At 39.0% G+C, this 19,045-nt stretch overlaps 1 long non-coding RNA gene across 2 annotated transcripts in view; it reads right to left on the reverse strand.

The window, feature by feature from the left end:
* Positions 1-2,045: 2,045 nt before the first annotated feature.
* LOC130706208 (uncharacterized) overlaps positions 2,046-19,045 on the reverse strand; it is a 70,633-nt gene continuing 53,633 nt past the window's right edge. For both annotated transcript variants that reach the window (XR_009006587.1, XR_009006588.1), the window contains exons 3-5: positions 8,483-8,785; positions 6,067-6,188; positions 2,046-2,177 (exon numbers count right to left, since the gene is read on the reverse strand). This is a non-coding gene — a long non-coding RNA (uncharacterized LOC130706208). The remainder of the gene's footprint in view (positions 2,178-6,066; positions 6,189-8,482; positions 8,786-19,045) is intronic.

A 19,045-nucleotide genomic window follows, 5' to 3' on the forward strand; every position in this document is an offset into this window, starting at 1 on the left:
TTGACAGAGAAATTAAAACCTTTACAGACAAGCAAAAGCTAAGAGAATTCAGCACCACCAAATCAGTTTACAACAAATGGTAAAGGAACTTCTCTAGTCAGGAAACACAAGAGAAGGAAAAGACCTACAATAACAAACCCAAAACAATTAAGAAAATGGTAATACGAACATACATATCGATAATTACCTTAAATGTAAATGGATTAAATGCTCCAAACAAAAGACTTAGACTGCCTGAATGGACACAAAAACAAGACCCATATATATGTCATCTACAAGAGACCCACTTCAGACCTAGGGACACATACAGACTAAAAGTGAGGGGATGGAAAAAGTTATTCCATGCAAATGGAAATTTAAAAAAAGCTGGAGTAGCAATTCTCATATCAGACAAAATAGACTTTAAAATAAAGACTATTACAAGAGACAAAGAAGGACACTACATAATGATCAAGGGATCAATCCAAGAAGAAGATATAACAATTGTAAATATTTATGCACCCAACATAGGAGCACCACAATACTTAAGGCAAATGCTAACAGCCATAAAAGGGGAAATCAACAGTAACACAATCATAGTAGGGGACTTTAACACCCCACTTTCACCAATGGACACATCATCCAAAATGAAAATAAATAAGGAAACACAAGCTTTGAATGATACATTAAACAAGATGGACTTAATTGATATTTATAGGACATTCCATCCAAAAACAACAGAATACACTTTATTCTCAAGTGCTCATGGAACATTCTCCAGGATAGATCATATCTTGGGTCACAAATCAAGCCTTGGTAAATTTAAGAAAACTGAAATCGTTTCAAGTATCTTTTCCGACCACAACGCTATGAGACTAGATATCAATTACAGGAAAAATTCTGTAAAAAATACAAACACATGGAGGCTATACAATACACTACTTAATAAACAACAGATCACTGAAGAAATCAAAGAGGAAATCAAAAAATACCTAGACACAAATGACAATGAAAACACAACCACCCAAAACCTATGGGTTGCAGCAAAAGCAGTTTTAAGAGGGAAGTTTATAGCAATACAATCCTCCCTCAAGAAATAAGAAATATCTCAAATAAACAACCTAAGCTTACACCTACAGCAATTAGAGAAATAACAAAAAAACCCCAAAGTTAGCAGAAGGAAAGAAATCATAAAGATCAGATCAGAAATAAATGAAAAAGATATGAAGGAAACGATAGCAAACATCACTAAAACTAAAAGCTGGTTCTTTGAGAAGATAAACAAAACTGCTAAACCATTAGCCAGACTCATCAAGAAAAGAGGGAGAAGACTCAAATCAATAGAATTAGAAATGAAAAAAGAGAAGTAACAACTAACACTGCAAAAATACAAAGGATCATGAGAGATTACTACAAGCAACTATATGCCAATAAAATGGACAACCTGGAAGAAATGGACAAATTCTCAGAAAAGTACAACCTTCCGAGACTGAACCAAGAAGAAATAGAAAATATAAACAGCCCAATCACAAGCACTGAAATTAAGACTGTGATTTAAAATCTTCCAACAAACAAAATCCCAGGGCCAGATGGCTTCACAGGCGAATTCTATCAAACATTTAGAGAAGAGCTAACACCTATCCTTCTCAAACTCTTCCAAAATATAGCAGAGGGAGGAACACTCCCCAACTCATTCTACAAGGCCACCATCACCCTGATACCAAAAACAGACAAAGATGTCACAAAGAAAGAAAACTACAGGCCAATATCACTGATGAACATAGATGCAAAAATCCTCAACAAAATACTAGCAAACAGAGTCCAACAGCACATTAAAAGGATTATACACCATGATCAAGTGGGATTTATCCCAGGAATGCAAGGATTCTTCAATATACGCAAATAATCCATGTGATACACCATATTAACAAATTGAAGGAGAAAAACCACATGATCATCTCAATAGATGCAGAAAAGGCTTTTGACAAAATTCAACACCCATTTATGATAAAAACCCTCCAGAAAGTAGGCATAGAGGGAACTTACCTCAACATAATAAAGGCCATATATGACAAACCCACAGCCAACATCGTCCTCAATGGTGATAAATGAAACCATTTCCACTAAGATCAGGAACAAGACAAGGTTGTCCATTCTCACCACTATTATTCAACATAGTTTTGGAAGTTTTAGCCACACTAATCAGGGAAGAAAAAGAAATAAAAGGAATCCAAATCAGAAAAGAAGTAAACCTGTCACAGTTTGCAGATGACATGATACTATACATAGAGAATCCTAGAGACAAAAGATCTGTATGCAGAAAACTATAAGACATTGATGAAAGAAATTAAAGATGATACAAACAGATGGAGAGATATATCATGTTCTTGGATTGGAAGAATCAATATTGTGAAAATGACTATAGTATCCAAAGTAATCTACAGATTCAATGCAATCCCTATCAAGTCACCAATGGCATTTTTCACAGAACTAGAACAAAAAATTTCACAATTTGTATGGAAACACAAAAGACCCCGAATAGCCAAAGTAATCTTGAGAACAAAAAATGGAGCTGAAGGAATCAGGCTCCCAGTCTTCAGACTATACTACAAAGCTACAGTGATCAAGAGAGTATGGTATTGGCACAAAAACAGAAATATAGATCAATGGAACAGGATAGAAAGCCCAGAGATAAACCCACACACATATGGTCACCTTATTTTAGATAAAGCAGGCAAGAATATACAATGGAGAGCAGAGAGCCTATTCAATAAGCAGTGCAGACGTAGAGAATGGACTTGAGGACATGGGGAGGGGGAAGGGTAAGCTGGGACAAAGTGTGAGTGTGGCATGGACTTATATATATTACCAAATGTAAAATTGATAGCTAGTGGAAAGCAGCCACATAGCACCGGGAGATCAGCTCAGTGCTTTGTGACCACCTAGAGGGGTGGGATAAGGAGGGTGGGAGGGAGATGCAAGAGGGAGGAAATATGGGGATATATGTATATGTATAGCTGATTCACTTTGTTATGAAGCAGAGACTAGCACACTATTGTAAAGCAATTATACTCCAATAAAGATGTTTAAAAAAAAAAAAAGGTGAACAGAGAGTTAGTGTTTAATGGGTACAGATTTTCAGTATGGGATGATGAAAAAGTTCTGGACGTGGATAGTGGTGATGGTTGTACAACAATGTGAATATATTTAATGACACAACTGTACATTTAAAAGTGGTTAAAATGGCAAATTTTATGTTGTGTATATTTTGCCAATTAAAAAAACTTATGAAGAGTAATTTGAGCAGTGCTTGCCTCTTTCTTCTCATTGTAAAACTCATGACATGGAGAGAACATTATTTTTATTCCTTGCTGAACAGCTATATTCCTTTCTAAGTTTGGACCAGCTTCCAACATTTTGTCCTTTGTGTTCTCAATGTCACGAAAAATCTCTAAGAGTTCCTTTAATGTTAACTTTTTTTGCTGGTGTGCCTTCCTCTGGGACTTCTTCCTCCTTTTCATCATGAGTCATGCTCACTTTTTTCATTTAAGCCCATAAAGTTGCCTTTCTAAGGTCCTCTGGCTGCAAAGCTAGAGCCTCTCAAACAGCAGCACTGTGTCCACAATCCCAGAGTCAGCTATTTATTCTATAACTTTGTTTACTTTCTATTACAAACCTGTAAAGTTACTTACACAGTGCAGTAAAATTTCCTGACCTGCTGTGTGCATACTACTTGCTATATGCTTGAATATTTTCAATTGCATGACATATTTTTTTCAAAACTTAGCTAAAGAAATTGCATGAAATTGTATCCCTCTCTCTCTCTCCAGTTGTGTCATCAATAACCTGTTATAAAGTCCATCTACTAGGCTTTAAATGTTGAAATAACTCCATGGTCCATTGGACGAAGTTGTGTTTGGTGGTAAAAAGCAAATTTTCACATTTCCACTCAAGAGAATCAGGGTGACCTAGAGCATTATACAACAGTAGTAGTGGTTTTCTTTTGTTATCACATAAACTTTTTTTTATTCAAATGTGTATATATATATTTTACATATACATGTATCTATAAAAGTTAAATTATTTTCCCTGCAACGTCTCTCTGTCACTGGAAGACAAGGAGGCAATACAACTGCATGCTTTGCTATCCTTGTGTGAACTGAGCAACAGATGAGCAGTGACTAGTCACTGATTCACTTTGTAAAGGGATGTGAATGGTCACTGATCATACCATAGCATGCACCTCTCATTTACATAGTGATTTGTGGACTGGAGAGCTAGCGGTGAAATTTGTATTCTATGCAATTACTCATAATTAATATATGGTGATGACTGAAATTTGAACTGTGTTATTGGGTGACTACTGTTAACTAAATCATGGCGTTTGAAATTCATGTAAATCGGAACAATACAAAGTGAGGGCTATCTGTATTATACATCTACTATTTGCTTGTTACGTTTCCCCCACCAGAATGTAAGTTAAGTGGGATGGAGACTTAGCCTATTTTATTTACAGTTATATTACCAGTGCCATAGAACAAAGCCAGAGTAGGGGCTCAAAAAATACTTGTAGAAAAGAAGGGAAGGAAAGACAGAGAATGGAAGAAAGGGAGGAAGGAAGGGGAGAGAGTGGTAAGATCATCAAGTTAGATCAACTGTCAAGATCCTCAGAGAAGCAAAAGAACTTTCTCAAAGGCACCCAGCTCTCCAAGGTTCTGCCTTGGGGCCTGACATGTACCCCCTAACCTGCGTTGTTCTTCTTGCTCTCTCTCTCTCCTTCTCTTCAAACTTTATTTCAAGTTATGCATTCACATGAAGATGTGACTAACAACACTTTGGGGCCTTAATCAGTTGACCTTTGAGGAGGGATTAGAACCTTACCTCAGAAGGCCACAATCCTGTGGGGGGAGGTGATATTAGGGTCTTCCCAGACTCCCTAGTATCAGACCACAGAACCTACTAATTCTTAGTCTATGTCAAACTATTTGCATTTTCTTTCCTAATGTCCTTGTGTGGTGCTACAATCAGAGACCACAGGATGCTGGGGTTTTCCTCTGAGTATCTCACTCCCCTGAGGTTAGGTTTCTAATCTACTCATGGCACTCCCTTGTCCCAGAGCAGATGGGGCAGCCTGGCCAACTCAGAGGGGGAAAACACTGACTTCAGATGAAAAACTTCTGTTTCTGTGACTAAGGACTTAGTCAGCTACCTGGTTTAGGACGTACTATTTGTCAGAAAGTAGATCTGGAGGAAATATCACTCATTCTAACTAGAGTAATCGTTTTCAGTGCATTTTTTACTCATGAAATTTGAAAAGAATGGGGTGCCAGTTTAACCTTGTGGTTGAGGTTATGAATGAGAACGGAAGTTTAAATTACCCAGGGAGGCCGTCCCCTTAGTCAGAGTTTCAGAGCATTCCAGACTCTTGTGTCAATTAAAGTACATTGAACTTCAATAGAATAACAAAAAGGCAAGCAGTGGTCTGTTTGGAGATTCCACCTCTTCCCCTACTGTTCTGCTCACTTGCGCTCTCTCTCCCCCTCCCTCCTTCCTTCACTCTCTCTTTCCCTCTTTTTCTTCCTTTCTTTGTTTCTCTCTCTCTCTTTCTTTCCTTCCTTCTTTCCTTGAAAAAAGCAATTGTTCTTTATAAGAATAAAATTACTTAAGTAATTAAATGGAAATGACCTTAGCTGATATCTTCTAAGTTTCTAAATCCAAGCTCTATATCAACAATTATACGTTTTCTTTAATTTTCAGATCTTTTGCTTTTTCCCTTTCCTTTTCCATCTTCCTCCTGTACCCTCAGATCACCATACTTTGGACCTCCCACTAACGGTTTGAACCCGGGAAAGAAAGAGGTTGACTCCCTCAAGGGAGAGTTGCAAGGGGTCAATGATGCCTGCCCCTCTTCTTGTTAGATGTTCTTGCAGAAAGTTTGGTGAAAAGAATTAGTTGGCTAGAATTAGCCTTCAGTTTGGTAAATTTCCAACATCTGTGCTTTTCCTGGTTGTCATTAGCATAAATATTTTCCCCCATATTAGCATAAATATTTGAGAGTCAACAACTGAAAGAATTTGAAAAACTTACTGACTGAAGATTTTTGTCACAGACACTCCATTTCAACTGGCATCTTTCACTCTTTGAAAGGTCTCTCATCTTAAACAGTACTTTCTTCTTTTGTTCTATTGAATTTCAATTATGTGCAAGCCCTGTAGGGAGATACAAAGATGGATAGGACACAGTTCCTACCCTTACAGCTGAAAACCATGCAAGAAGATAAGATTCAGGCTGGCCAAAAGCTGAATAAGAGCACCGGGCTAAAATAATAGTAAAAGAAAACATTGAACAAGAGATGGTACATGCAGGCTTTGTTTAATTTTCAGGTTACCATTATAGACAGAATATACCAAAGAAGGTCTGAGGAAAATGGAACACCTTGGGGTTTGTGGGCAGGAGGGGATTGTGAGGATAGAGAAAGGAGTTCAGATCAGAGATGCATCTGGAAGGAGTTGGAAGGCAGAGTTGCAGGGGAAGGTTTTTTAGGTGGAGAATATGTGGGCAAACAGGGCTACCAAGTGAGGTTGTTCAATCTGTTAACACAAGGGGTTGCCATTCACATCATACTCTCTGAGAAGAATACAACCTGTGTGGCCACTGGTAGCAATCTTGGGGCAAGAGTCTAAGACATTTCCAGGACAAAATCTCTTGCGGAGATAAGGAGTAGACTTGCTATCGTGATGTAAATCCTCAGAGGGCAAGGACTGGGTCTTATTTGTCTTTGGATCCTCAGAGCTTTGCACAGGGTCTGGCACATCTTAGGTATTTAATACATGTCTCCCAGATGAATGAACTATAGAACTCAATCTTATCCAAGCCCCACCAGTTGGTTGGTCCAAATGAGGGTGAGGTCACCGAATGGGGATAACTCATATTTCTTTGATATCTCTGGATAATGTTGGGCTTCAGGCCCAGAACTATCTCTCTCCCAAGTCATTTCAGTTACTCCCAGGACCTTAAGGGGTGTTTTGCATGTGCTCATGCACTGTCTTCTCTTATTCTTCCAGTCTGGTCTTTATCTGATGTTTTGAAAGGGGCAATACCCCAGCCATGCCCACTCTGCAGAGCCACCACCCCTTCTGTGAGTATGGTATACCTCCCAGGGATTTATCTCCTGTGCACCCAAAGCTGCTATAGTGGAAGCCATGATGGCATCATGGTCCCTTTGACTCCTGGGACTGAAGCCTTACTAATTCTATGGAGAAATGGAGAGAATGGTCTTTTGATTTCCAGGGCCAACTACATAGACACGAAGATATGTTGAATGTCTCATATCTGACACAGCCCTCCTTAAAACAATGTCTTCAGCTTCTGCCTGTCCCAACAATGAGCAGAAGATGGACACCATGCAGTTCTTTCTACACACTGTCCCCATTTTTCTGCTCTTGAAAAAGAATATACATTGGAAAATATTGGGGGTATGTGAGAACATGAAGTATTTTAGTTTGGCTGCAGCAAAGTTTGTTCAGGCAAATGGGACACAAGTTGGCCCTGAGGGACACTGAATTAAATAGTGAGAATGAATGAGTATAAACCCTAAACACTATTTAGTGGAAAACCATTTAAAAGTTATTTGAAGAGAAGCCATAGTTTTCTGATTAAGTATGGAGAAAAATATCATTATGACTCGTTAGAGATATAACAGAAGTCTAGGCAGAATAGGACAGTGCAGTTACACAGACCCAGGTTTGAGTCTCAGTGACATTGGTTAAGTCACTTAACCTCAGGGACTCCTAGTTTCCTCATCTATAAAATAGATATACTACCCACATCTCAGGATCTTTTGTAAGAATCATATTCATAAAATGCTTAGCACAAAACCTGGAACATAGAATACCTAATAAAATGACCAGAAAAAGTAGCATATTATAAGGTATTCTCACTTCTGGGGTAATCAGGAATCCCCCAAGACAGCGATATAATAAGTAAGCAAAACTGCAAAGGAGACGGAGTTTTATTTGGGGCTCCTTACCTTCTCCTTTACCAACCAATGACCCAGATAATAACCAGGGAACCAGTTTGGTTAATTAATTCACATCCTGGTGGTAGCACCTGTTTTTCTTCCATAAATTCCAAGAAGAGGGTGGCTAGGGAGTGAGTGGTGGTAGAAGTTCAGAGATCAGTAGCAGTTTGGAACAAGGGTGGTGGCCTTTTGAGTGTGAACTCCTTGCCCCTAACCTTTTGCACCACATCCTTAAGATGACTCATCATTACCTAGAGCTTATTTTGGATACAAATGGCTCATGGCTTTTACTCCATTTGAGCATTCTGTGCACTTCCTTCAAAGTTCATTGTGGATGGCCCTGGAAAACAAAAGACCAGTTTCTCCATTTCTCGCACTGGACATCTATAGGTGTGGCCTATAGCTGCCCATTCACCATCGTTTTTAAGCACTCTCTTCCCAGCAGACAGAAAGCCCTGGATTCCAGAAACAGGCTCCACTTACCAAAAATTTCTAAGCTCTCTGAAGATCAACTTCTACCTTCTCAAGGACCTTCCAATTATTCTGGAATAAGTGACAACACTATCTCCTCTCAGGATTATGTTTGCAGGTCTAGAGGTTCCTGAAGAGAGTTTATGATTGCATTTCTTTATTTCCGCTGACACAACTTCCAATAACATGAAGGAGAAAACTTTTAAACGGTGTGATTGCAAATCCTAGCTATTTTGTAATCTCTGGTGTATTTGAGAATTACTCATACTAGATGGCACTTGAGGAGCAAGAAGTTTCTTGATGTTGTCTACTTCCCTGAAAGACACAAAAAACAACAAATCTTGTCTCGGTCTGAAAACTGAGTGATCATGCCATGGGATGTCTGATTTTGGAATAGAGGAATAGGACCATGCCATGTTTGGGGGACTGGATTAGGATCCAGGAAACCTGGGTTCTTCATTCTCTCTGCCCATATCTTGTAGCCTTGGAGAAGAAGTTTCCAGGAGCCTCCTTATGATTTGTGACACTGCTTACCCTGGACCAGGAGAGTTAAGGAAGGAAAGAATTTGGTAAGAGCTTTGGACTAACTGGCACTAACAAAGTTGTCCACCAATAATGCTCAAACAAGTAGTCCTCATGAATACAAATGTAGTAGCCAATATTTCTGACATTTCAAGAGCTTGAGAAATGCCAGTGATTCCTACTGTCTGAGGAGAGCCTCCTCTGAGGAAGCCCTCCTGAAGTGGCAAGTGTTTTCTTTTCCACTGCTTGAAGGTCAAACCAAATCACTTCTTCCTCAAGTAGGTCTCACTTTCATAGGCTCATAAAATGGCCAAGTTAGAATGTGTCTTGGTTGATGAAGTCATTTGAGGGTGTGAGGCTGACTCAGGCTGACCCAAGTTCCTCTGTTTATTCAGTACCAGGAATATTTAAATCAGAACTGACCTTAAAATAGCAACTCTTTGAAAAAGGGCTCAGCACTGACTCCTAAGAATCTCTTATAGCTACCCCTCTTACTTTTCTCTTCCAATGGTCACTGCTTAGAAAGTCTATGACAATATATGCCTCGTGTCTGATACTTTCATTTTCACTAAAGAACATTATTACACCACATAAAATTCTAGAATTCATGAGGGACGATTAGAATACCTTAAATCCCTTTGCTCACTGAGAGGATATTGTGGCAGAATTTTATCTCTTACACTGGGATACTAAGAAATTGGCCTGCATGAATATCTTTGTTTGATAGAAATTTGAAGTACAATATTCTTCATTAAGGTTTTTGAGAAAGCAAGAGTAACATATTAATTTCCTTCTCATTTTATATACTATGACAAAACCAATTTTGATCATTCTAACCACAACTATTGACTCTCAAGCATCTCTCTTGGGATCTAATTGGCTGCTATAATTCTCCACCTGAATGGCTCATAAAAACTCCAAACTCAGTGAGACTAAAAGATAATTTAAGCTTATTCTGCCTTCTGTCTCCATCTTAGTTAATGACATGACATTTGCCAATTCTTTCCAATTGGAAAACCTAGAGGCATTTATCCTCAAGTCTCCCTCTCATTCATTCTTGGTGTGCAACTCGTCACTGTACACTGTAGGTTCTCTTGCAGAAACGTCTCTCAGATTAGTCCACATATCCTTTCTTGGATGGCTTCAGCAGCCTCCTGAAGAACCTTCTTGCTTCTTTCCTCTCCTAGAGAGTCCAGGACCCACATGTGATCATGCCACTCCTTGCTCCAAAATTTCAGGTTGCTGGAAGATTAAAATCCAGATTCCTTGACTTGGCACTCACAGTTCTCCTTAGCCTGGCCCCAACCACTTCTGCAGCCTAATTCCCTGCCAAGTCACACCTCCATCCACTAGACTCCAGCCATAGTCAGTTTTTCACCACTCTACAAAGAGGACTGATCTTTTTGCCACACTTACCTTGGCTCATTTCCTCTCTCTCAAATGCCTCCTCCATCCCATCTCCACCTAGCTAAATGCTACTTATTCTTCAATACCCATTTCAAATGTATCCTTCCAGGAGAGGCCTTCCTTGATCTGTTCCTCAACCCCACCCCAAGTTAATGACTCCACCCTCCACATTGCCTCAGCATTTTATTCACACCTATATGACAAGAGAACTCTCATCCATCATATATGAGCACCTTGCAAGAGGTTCCCTGTCTTATAATTCATTTTATCCCTGGCACTCAGTAGCATTTGATAAGTGGATTAATGGATACATGGATGGGTTGGGTGGTAAAGTTTAAATTGAGGATAGTGGGTAGACATTGGAGAGAAGGCAGTGTAAGAAAATGGAGAAAAGGGAAAAGAAATTGGAAATCATGTCTCCTTATTTACTCACTTCTAAATTTTATTCATTTCACCCATTTTCCTTCAAATGCAGTTATAATGAATATTTACCTTCCTAATAGTCCCATGCCCTTGTATTTAAGGAGTTGGGAAATTAAATTTACCTTCCAAATCTGCTTACTGAGTTCATGAAAAACATTTTCCTACAGTTTATTAGCAGAAATTTTATTGCCCTTTAAATATTTTACAGCAAACAAAAGTACTATGAGGAACTTCCTCTTGTAGCCAAGATGGAGAACAGGGAGAAAATTTATCCTCCCATCTTAAACAACTAAGAAATTGGACAAAATATATGAAACAATGGTTTTTAAGACATTGGACAGCAGGCAAATAAGGACAGTGATCCCTGAGAGGAAACAAAGGAAGTAAGCTCCATAATCACTCCTACTTACTACCTGGAGAAGGTATCCAGGTCACAGTACAGGGAGGAGGAACTTGGAGGCGCAGCAGAAGAACCCTTGAGTTGAAGATATGGAGCTGAGAGTCCAGGGATATCAAGGCAACTGGAGTTCACAGTGTAGAGATAAGAGAAGTACATAGAGAAAAAACTCAGAAGAGCTGCAGAGGGCCCCCCTTAAGTATTCAGCAGAGTACTGATCAGTATGTGTGTGAGGAAACTACACAAGGCTGGGGAGAGAACCACCCCAAAGATTTAGAAGGAAGAGTGTCCAGTTGTCACACAGAGCCAGGAATAGTGAATAGTGCCTGTTCCTACCAGTCTGGAGATGAGTGTGGGGATGGGCAGGGCTATAAGGAGTGGGAAGGAGAGATTACAAAAGGTCATGAGGAAAGTTTCGGAGGTGATGGATATGTTCATTATCTTGATTGTGAAGATGGTTTCATAGCTATACACATATGTAAAAATTTATCAAATTGTATACCTTAAATATGTGTAGCATATTTTATGTGAATTATACCTCAATGAAGCTATTAAAAATACAGCAATTATATGGTAGAAGTATGGAGTTTCTATAGATAATTGTTTTGCTTTGAATCAATGATTTATGATAAACAGTTCACATGGATGGCCATTCATTCGTTGATTTTAAAGTTTTTAATTCAAATGCAAATAACCCACTACATTTAAAAAATTAAACATCCAACTGCTAACAACAAAGAAAAACCAAAAAAATTACATAGCAAAGTAAAATATCAGCAGTGAGACAAGAATAAGCTAGAAGGAAAATGAAAGGTGGGCTGTTTCTGTCCCAGAGAGAACCTTAGGGTGGAAGAAGCTACCCATCTCTCAGCTTCTGGGAATGGGTGAGGTATAAAAATCTGACTCAAGCTGGGTCATCTCTGAAAAAAAAAAATCTCAATGTTTTTCACAGATATTCTCTTTTGTGTGAATGGATAGCTCAGTTTTATAGACAAGCAGATTGAGAAGCCTGGCTAATTCCCCAAATCACAAGTAGGGATGGAAAAAGGGAGAAATTAAAATTGCATCAATATCCAATTTAATTTGGTGGGCAAAGTATTTGAACTCATCTGAAACTGCCTCATCTTGGAATGAGCAGGGGTCACCAGAGTGGAGGGGGGTCTACAAACACATCTAAAGGACAAAGACTGCCTCAGAATTAGCGGTGAATATATTGACACACTTTTTTGGTGAGGGCAGATGGAGTATGAGGCAGCAGTGGAATCAAGTAGAATATAATTGGAATTACAGCAATTTTCCTAATGGCTTCACTGTAATCTATAGTCACTTCAGGCTGGGGTAGGGGGACAGAGGTATGTATGTGGTTTGGCAATGTTATGCTAGCTATTTTTTCTTCCATTGTTTTTGTATGGTGTTTTCCCACACAGGGCTCATAGCCCTTTACAATATTGAGACTCCATTCCTTTGTGTTTTTTGAAAAGCCAGTTGTGGAAAGTTTTGATTTTGAGTCTTCCAGTGGCTCTATCCAGTACCCACTAAGTATTTGGCCTTCCTTGGGCTGCTCCTAGAAGCCTGACCACAGGCATAGATACCAGATGAAGGATGGTATTTGCCTATGAGAAACAGTGTGGCTAGAAACAAAGGATAGTTTTCAGGAATTCTCTAAGAGATCTCAGTATTTTTTTATTTGCTTTCTTTTCTTGAATGATAATCAGAACAAAAATCAGACTGATTATCAGAAATAATTTTATATTGGGGCAGATCAAGAAGAAAAGGTTGATCAAAATTGGGATGGTCAATTTGAATCAACATTTATTGAAGTCTGATATGTGCAAAGTTGTGTTTGGCATTATTGAAGATATACGGGTGGGAAAGACCCAGGCCTTGCTTTCAAGAAGTCAGTAGCCTAACATACAGTAAAGGTAGGAAATCATCCACACACACAGCTAATAGGAAGGTTAAAAGACAAAAGTAGTAAAAGCATCTACATCCACAATATGCAATTAAGGGATACACGCAAAAATAATTAGATGTAAAATATGATATCAAAAAGAGTAAATATAAGGGAAGAGAATGTGAATTCAGGGTTGTTAAAATGCATTTGAAATTAAGAGATCAGCAACTTAAAATAATCACATATATAGAGAGATTGCTATATAAAAACTTCATGGTAGCCACAAACCAAAAACCTATAGTAGATGCACACACAAAAACGAAAAGGAATCCAAACAGAACACTAAAGACAGTCATCAAATCACAAGAGAATAGAACAAAAGAAGAAGAAAGAAGCAAAAAACCCTACAAAACCACCCTCAAACAATTAACAGGATGGCAATAAGAACATACATACCAACAATTACCTTAAATGTAAATGGACTAAATGCTCCAATCAAAAGACACAGAGCGGCTGAAGGATATAAAAACAAGACTTGTATGTATGCTGCTTACAAGATACTTATTTCAGATCTAAAGACACACACAGACTTTAAGTGAGGGGATGGAAACAGGCATTCCATGCAAATGGAAATCAAAAGAAAGCCTGGGTAGCAATACATATATCAGACAAAAAAGACTTTAAAATAAAGACTGTTATAAGAGATGAGGAAGGGCATTACATAATGATCAAGGGATCAATCCAAGAAAATATATAACAAGTGTAAATATCTATGCACCCAACATAGGAGCACCTAAATACATAAAGCAAATATTAATGGATGTAAAAGGAAAAATTGACAATAACACAATAATAATAGGGGACTTTAACACCCCCCACTTACATCAATGGACAGATCCTCCATACAAAATATCAGTAAGGAAACACTGGTCTTAAATGACACATTAGATCAGATAGACTTAATAGATATATATACAGAACATTCCATCTGAAAGCAGCACAATACACCTTCTTTTCAAGTGCACATGGAACATCTTCCAGGATAGATCACATGCTAGGCCACAAAACAAGTCTCAGTAAACTTAAGAAGACTGAAATAACACCAAGCATCCTTTTCAACTACAATGTTATGAGATTAGAAATCAACTACAAGAAAAAAAGTGCAAAAAACACAAACATGTAGAGTCTAAACAATATGCTACTAAACAAGCAATGGATCACTGAAGAAATCAAAGGGGAAATTAAAAAACACCTGGAGAAAAATGAAGATAAATACACAGCGATCCAAAATCTATGGGACGCAGAAAAAGCAGTCCTAAGAGGGAAGTTTACCTCAGGAAACAAGAAAAATCTCAGATAAACAAACTAACCTAACACATAAAGGAAATAGAAAAAGAAGAACAAACAAAACCCAGAGTTAGTAGAAGGAAAGAAATAGTAAATATCAGAGTAGAAGTAAATAAAATAGAGACTAAAAAACAGCAGAAAAAAATCAATGAAATTAAGAGATGGTTCTTTGAAAAGACAAACAAAATTGATAAACCTTTAGCAAGATGCATCAGGAAAAAAAAGAAAGTGGGCCCAAATCAATAAAATCAGAAATGAAAAGGGAGAAGTTACAACCAATACAACAGAAATACAAAGGATCATAAGACACTACTATGAACAGCTATATGCCAATAAAATGAATGACCTAGAAGAAATGAACAAATTCCTAGAAATGTACAATCTCCCAAGATTGAACCAGGAAGAAATAGAAAATATGAACGAGGGGAGCTTCAAGATGGCAGAAGAGTAAGACATGGAGATCACCTTCCTCCCCACAAATACATCAGAAATACATCTACATGTGGAACAACTCCTACAGAACACCTACTGAATGCTGGCAGAAGACCTCAGACCTCCCAAAAGGCAAGAAACTCCCCACGTACCTGGGTAGGGCAAAAGAAAAAGGAAACAACAGAGTCAAAAGAATAAGGACAGGACCTGCATGCGTGGGAGGGAGCTGTGAAGGAGGAAAGGTTTCCACACACTAGGAAGGCCCTTCGCAGGCGGACACTGTGGGTGGCGGGGGTATGCTTCGGAGCCATGGAGGAGAGCACAGGAACAGGGGTACTGAGGGCAAAGTGGAGAGACTCCCACACAGAGGATAGGTGCCGACCAACACTCACCAGCCCAAGAGGCTTGTCTGCTCACCTGCCGGGACAGGTGGGGGCTGGGAGCTGAGGCTCGGATTTCGGAGGTCAGATCCGAGGGAGAGGACTGAGGTTGGCTGCATGAACACAGCCTGAAGGGGGCTAGTGCGCCACAGCTAGCCGGGAGGGAGTCCGGGAAAAAGCCTGGAGCTGCCGAAGAGGCAAGAGACATTTTCTCGCCTCTTTGATTCCCGGTGTGTGAGGAGAGGGGATTAAGAGTGCTGCCTAAATGAGCTCCAGAGAAGGGCACGAGCCGTGGTTATCAACGCAGACCCTAGAGACGGGCATGAGATGCTAAGTCTGCTGCTGCAGCCACAAAGAAGCCTGTGTGCAAGCACAGGTCACTATCCACACCTCCCCTCCCACGAGCCTGTGCAGCCCGCCACTGCCGGGGTCCCGTGATCCAGGGACAACATCCCCGGGAGAACACATGGCACACCTCAGGCTGGTGCAATGTCATACTGGCCTCTGCTGTCACAGGCTCGCCCCGCATTCACATCCCTCAATCCCCCTGCCTGAGTGAGCCAGGGCCCCCGAATCAGCTGCTCCTTTAACCCCGTCCTGTCTGAGCGAAGAACAGACACCATCAGGTGACCTACAGGCAGAGGTGGGGTCAAATCCATAGCTGAACCCCGGGAGCTGTGCGAACAAAGAAGAGAAAGGTAAATCTCTCCCAGCAGCCTGAGGAGCAGCTGATTAAATATGCACAGTCAATATGATGTACCCTGCATATGTGGAATACCTGAATAGACAACGAGTCACCCCAAATTGAGGAGGTGGACTTTGGGAGCAATGATATATATATATTTTTTCCCTTCTTTTCTTTGTGTGAGTGGGTATGTGTATGCTTCTGTGTGTGATTTTGTCTGTATAGCTTTGCTTTTAGCATTTGTCCTAGGGTTCTGTCTTTCCGTTTTTTCTTTTCTTTCCCTTTTTTTAAGTACAAGTTTTAACAATTGTTATCATTGGTGGATTTGTTTTTTTGGTTTGGATGCTCTCTTCTTTCTTTCTTTTAATTACTTTTTAATTATTTTAATAATTATGTTTTATTTTTTATTTTAATAACTTTATTTTATTTCATTTTATATTATTTTACCTTTTTCTTTCTTTCCTTCTTTTTTTCTCCCTTTTATTCTAAGCTGTGTGGATGACCGGCTCTTGGTGCTCCAGCCAGGCATCAGGGCTGTGCCTCTGAGGTAGGAGAGCCAAGTTCAGGACGCGGTCCAACAGAGACCTCCCAGCTCCATGTAATATCAAAAGGTGAAAATCTCCCAGAGATCTCCATCTCAAAACCAAGACCCAGCTCCACTCAACGACCAGCAAGCTACAGTGCTGGACACTCTATGCCAAATAACTCGCAAGACAGGAACACCACCCCACCCATTAGCAGAGAGGCTGCCTAAAATCATAATAAGGTCACAGACACCCCAGAACACACCACCAGACATGGACCTGCCCACCAGAAAGACAAGATCCAGCCTCATCCACCAGAACACAGGCACTAGTCCTCTCCACCAGGAAGCCTACACAAACCACTAAACCAACTTCAGCCACTGGGGGCAGACACCAAAAACAATGGGAACTATGAACCTGCAGCCTGTGAAAAGGAGACCCCAAACACAGTAACTTAACGAAAATGAGAACACAGAGAAACACACAGCAGATGAAGGAGCAAGTTAAAAACCCACCAGACCTAACAAATGAAGAGGATATAGGCAGTCTACCTGAAAAAGAATTCAGAATAATGATAGTAAAGGTGATCCAAAATTTTTGAAATAGAATGGAGAAAATATAAGAAACTTTTAACAAGGACCTAGAAGAACTAAGGAGCAACCAAACAAAGATGAACAACATGATAAATGAAATTAAAAATTCTCTAGAAGGGATAAATAGCAGAATAACTGAGGCAGAAGAACGGAGAAGTAACCTGGAAGATAAAATAGTGGAAATAACTCCTGCAGCGCAGAATAAAGAAAAAAGAATGAAAAGAATTGAGGACAGTCTCAGAAACCTCTGGGACAACATTAAACGCACCAACATTCGAATTATAGGCGTCCCAGAAGAAGAAGAGAAAATGAAAGGGACTGAGAAAATATTTGAAGAGATTATAGTTGAAAACTTCCCTAATATGGGAAAGGAAGTAGTCAATCAAGTCCAGGAAGCACAGAGAGTCACATACAGGATAAATCCAAGGAGAAACACACCAAGGCACATATTAATCAAACTATCAAAAATTAAATACAAAGAAAAAATATTAAAAGCAGCAAGGGAAAAATAACATAAAAGGGAATCCCCATAAGGTTAACAGCTGATCTTTCAGCAGAAATTCTGCAAGCCAGAAGAGAGTGGCAGGACATATTTAAAGTGATGAAGGAGGAAAACCTACAACCAAGATTACTCTACCCAACAAGGATCTCATTCAGATTCGACAGAGAAATTAAAACCTTTACAGACAAGCAAAAGCTAAGAGAAGTCAGCACCACCAAACCAGCTTTACAACAAATGCTAAAGGAACTTCTCTAGTCAGGAAACACAAGAGAAGGAAAAGACCTACAATAACAAACCCAAAATAATTAAGAAAATGGTAATAGGAACATACATATCGATAATTACCTTAAATGTAAATGGATTAAATGCTCCAACCAAAAGACATAGACTGGCTGAATGAATACAAAAACAAGACTTATATATATATGCTGTGTACAAGAGACTCACTTCAGACCTAGGGACACATACAGACTAAAAGTGAGGGGATGGAAAAAGATATTCCATGCAATTGGAAATCAAAAGAAAGCTGGAGTAGCAATTCTCATATCAGACAAAATAGACTTTAAAACAAAGAACTATTACAAGAGACAAAGAACGACACTGCATAATGATCAAAGGATCAATCCAAGAAGATATAAGGATTGTAAATACTTATGCACCAACATAGGAGCACCTCAATACATAAGGCAAACACTAACAGCCATAAAAGGGGAAATCGACAGTAACACAATCATAGTAGGGGACTTTAACACCCCACTTTCACCAATGGACAGATCATCCAAAATGAAAATAAATAAGGAAACACAAGCTTTAAATGTTACATTAAACAAGATAGACTTAATTGATATTTATAGGACATTCCATCCAAAAACAACAGAATACATTTTCTTCTCTAGTGCTCATGGAACATTCTTCAGGATAGATCATGTCTTGGGTCACAAATCAAGCCTTGGTAAATTTAAGAAAATTGAAATTGTATCAAGTATCTTTTCTGACCATAACGCTATGAGACTAGATATCAATTACAGGAAAAAATGTGTAAAAAATACAAACACATGGAGGCTAAACATTACACTACTTAATAACCAAGAGATCACTGAAGAAATCAAAGAGGAAATCAGATAATACCTAGAAACAAATGACAATGAAAACACGATGACCCAAAACCTACGGGATTCAGCAAAAGCAGTTCTAAGAGGGAAGTTTATATCAATACAATCCTACCATAAGAAACAAGAAACATCTCAAAAAAACAACCTAACCTTACACCTAAAGCAATTAGAGAAAGAAGAACAAAAGAACCCCAAAGTTAGCAGAAGGAAAGAAATCATAAAGATCAGATCACAAATAACTGAAAAAGAAATGAAGGAAATGATAGCAAAGATCAGTAAAACTAAAAGCTGGTTCTTTGAGAAGATTAACAAAATTGATAAACCATTAGCCAGACTCATCAAGAAAAAAAGGGAGAA

This window comes from Balaenoptera acutorostrata, chromosome X (genome assembly GCF_949987535.1).
Source record: "Balaenoptera acutorostrata chromosome X, mBalAcu1.1, whole genome shotgun sequence".
NCBI lineage: Eukaryota > Metazoa > Chordata > Mammalia > Artiodactyla > Balaenopteridae > Balaenoptera > Balaenoptera acutorostrata.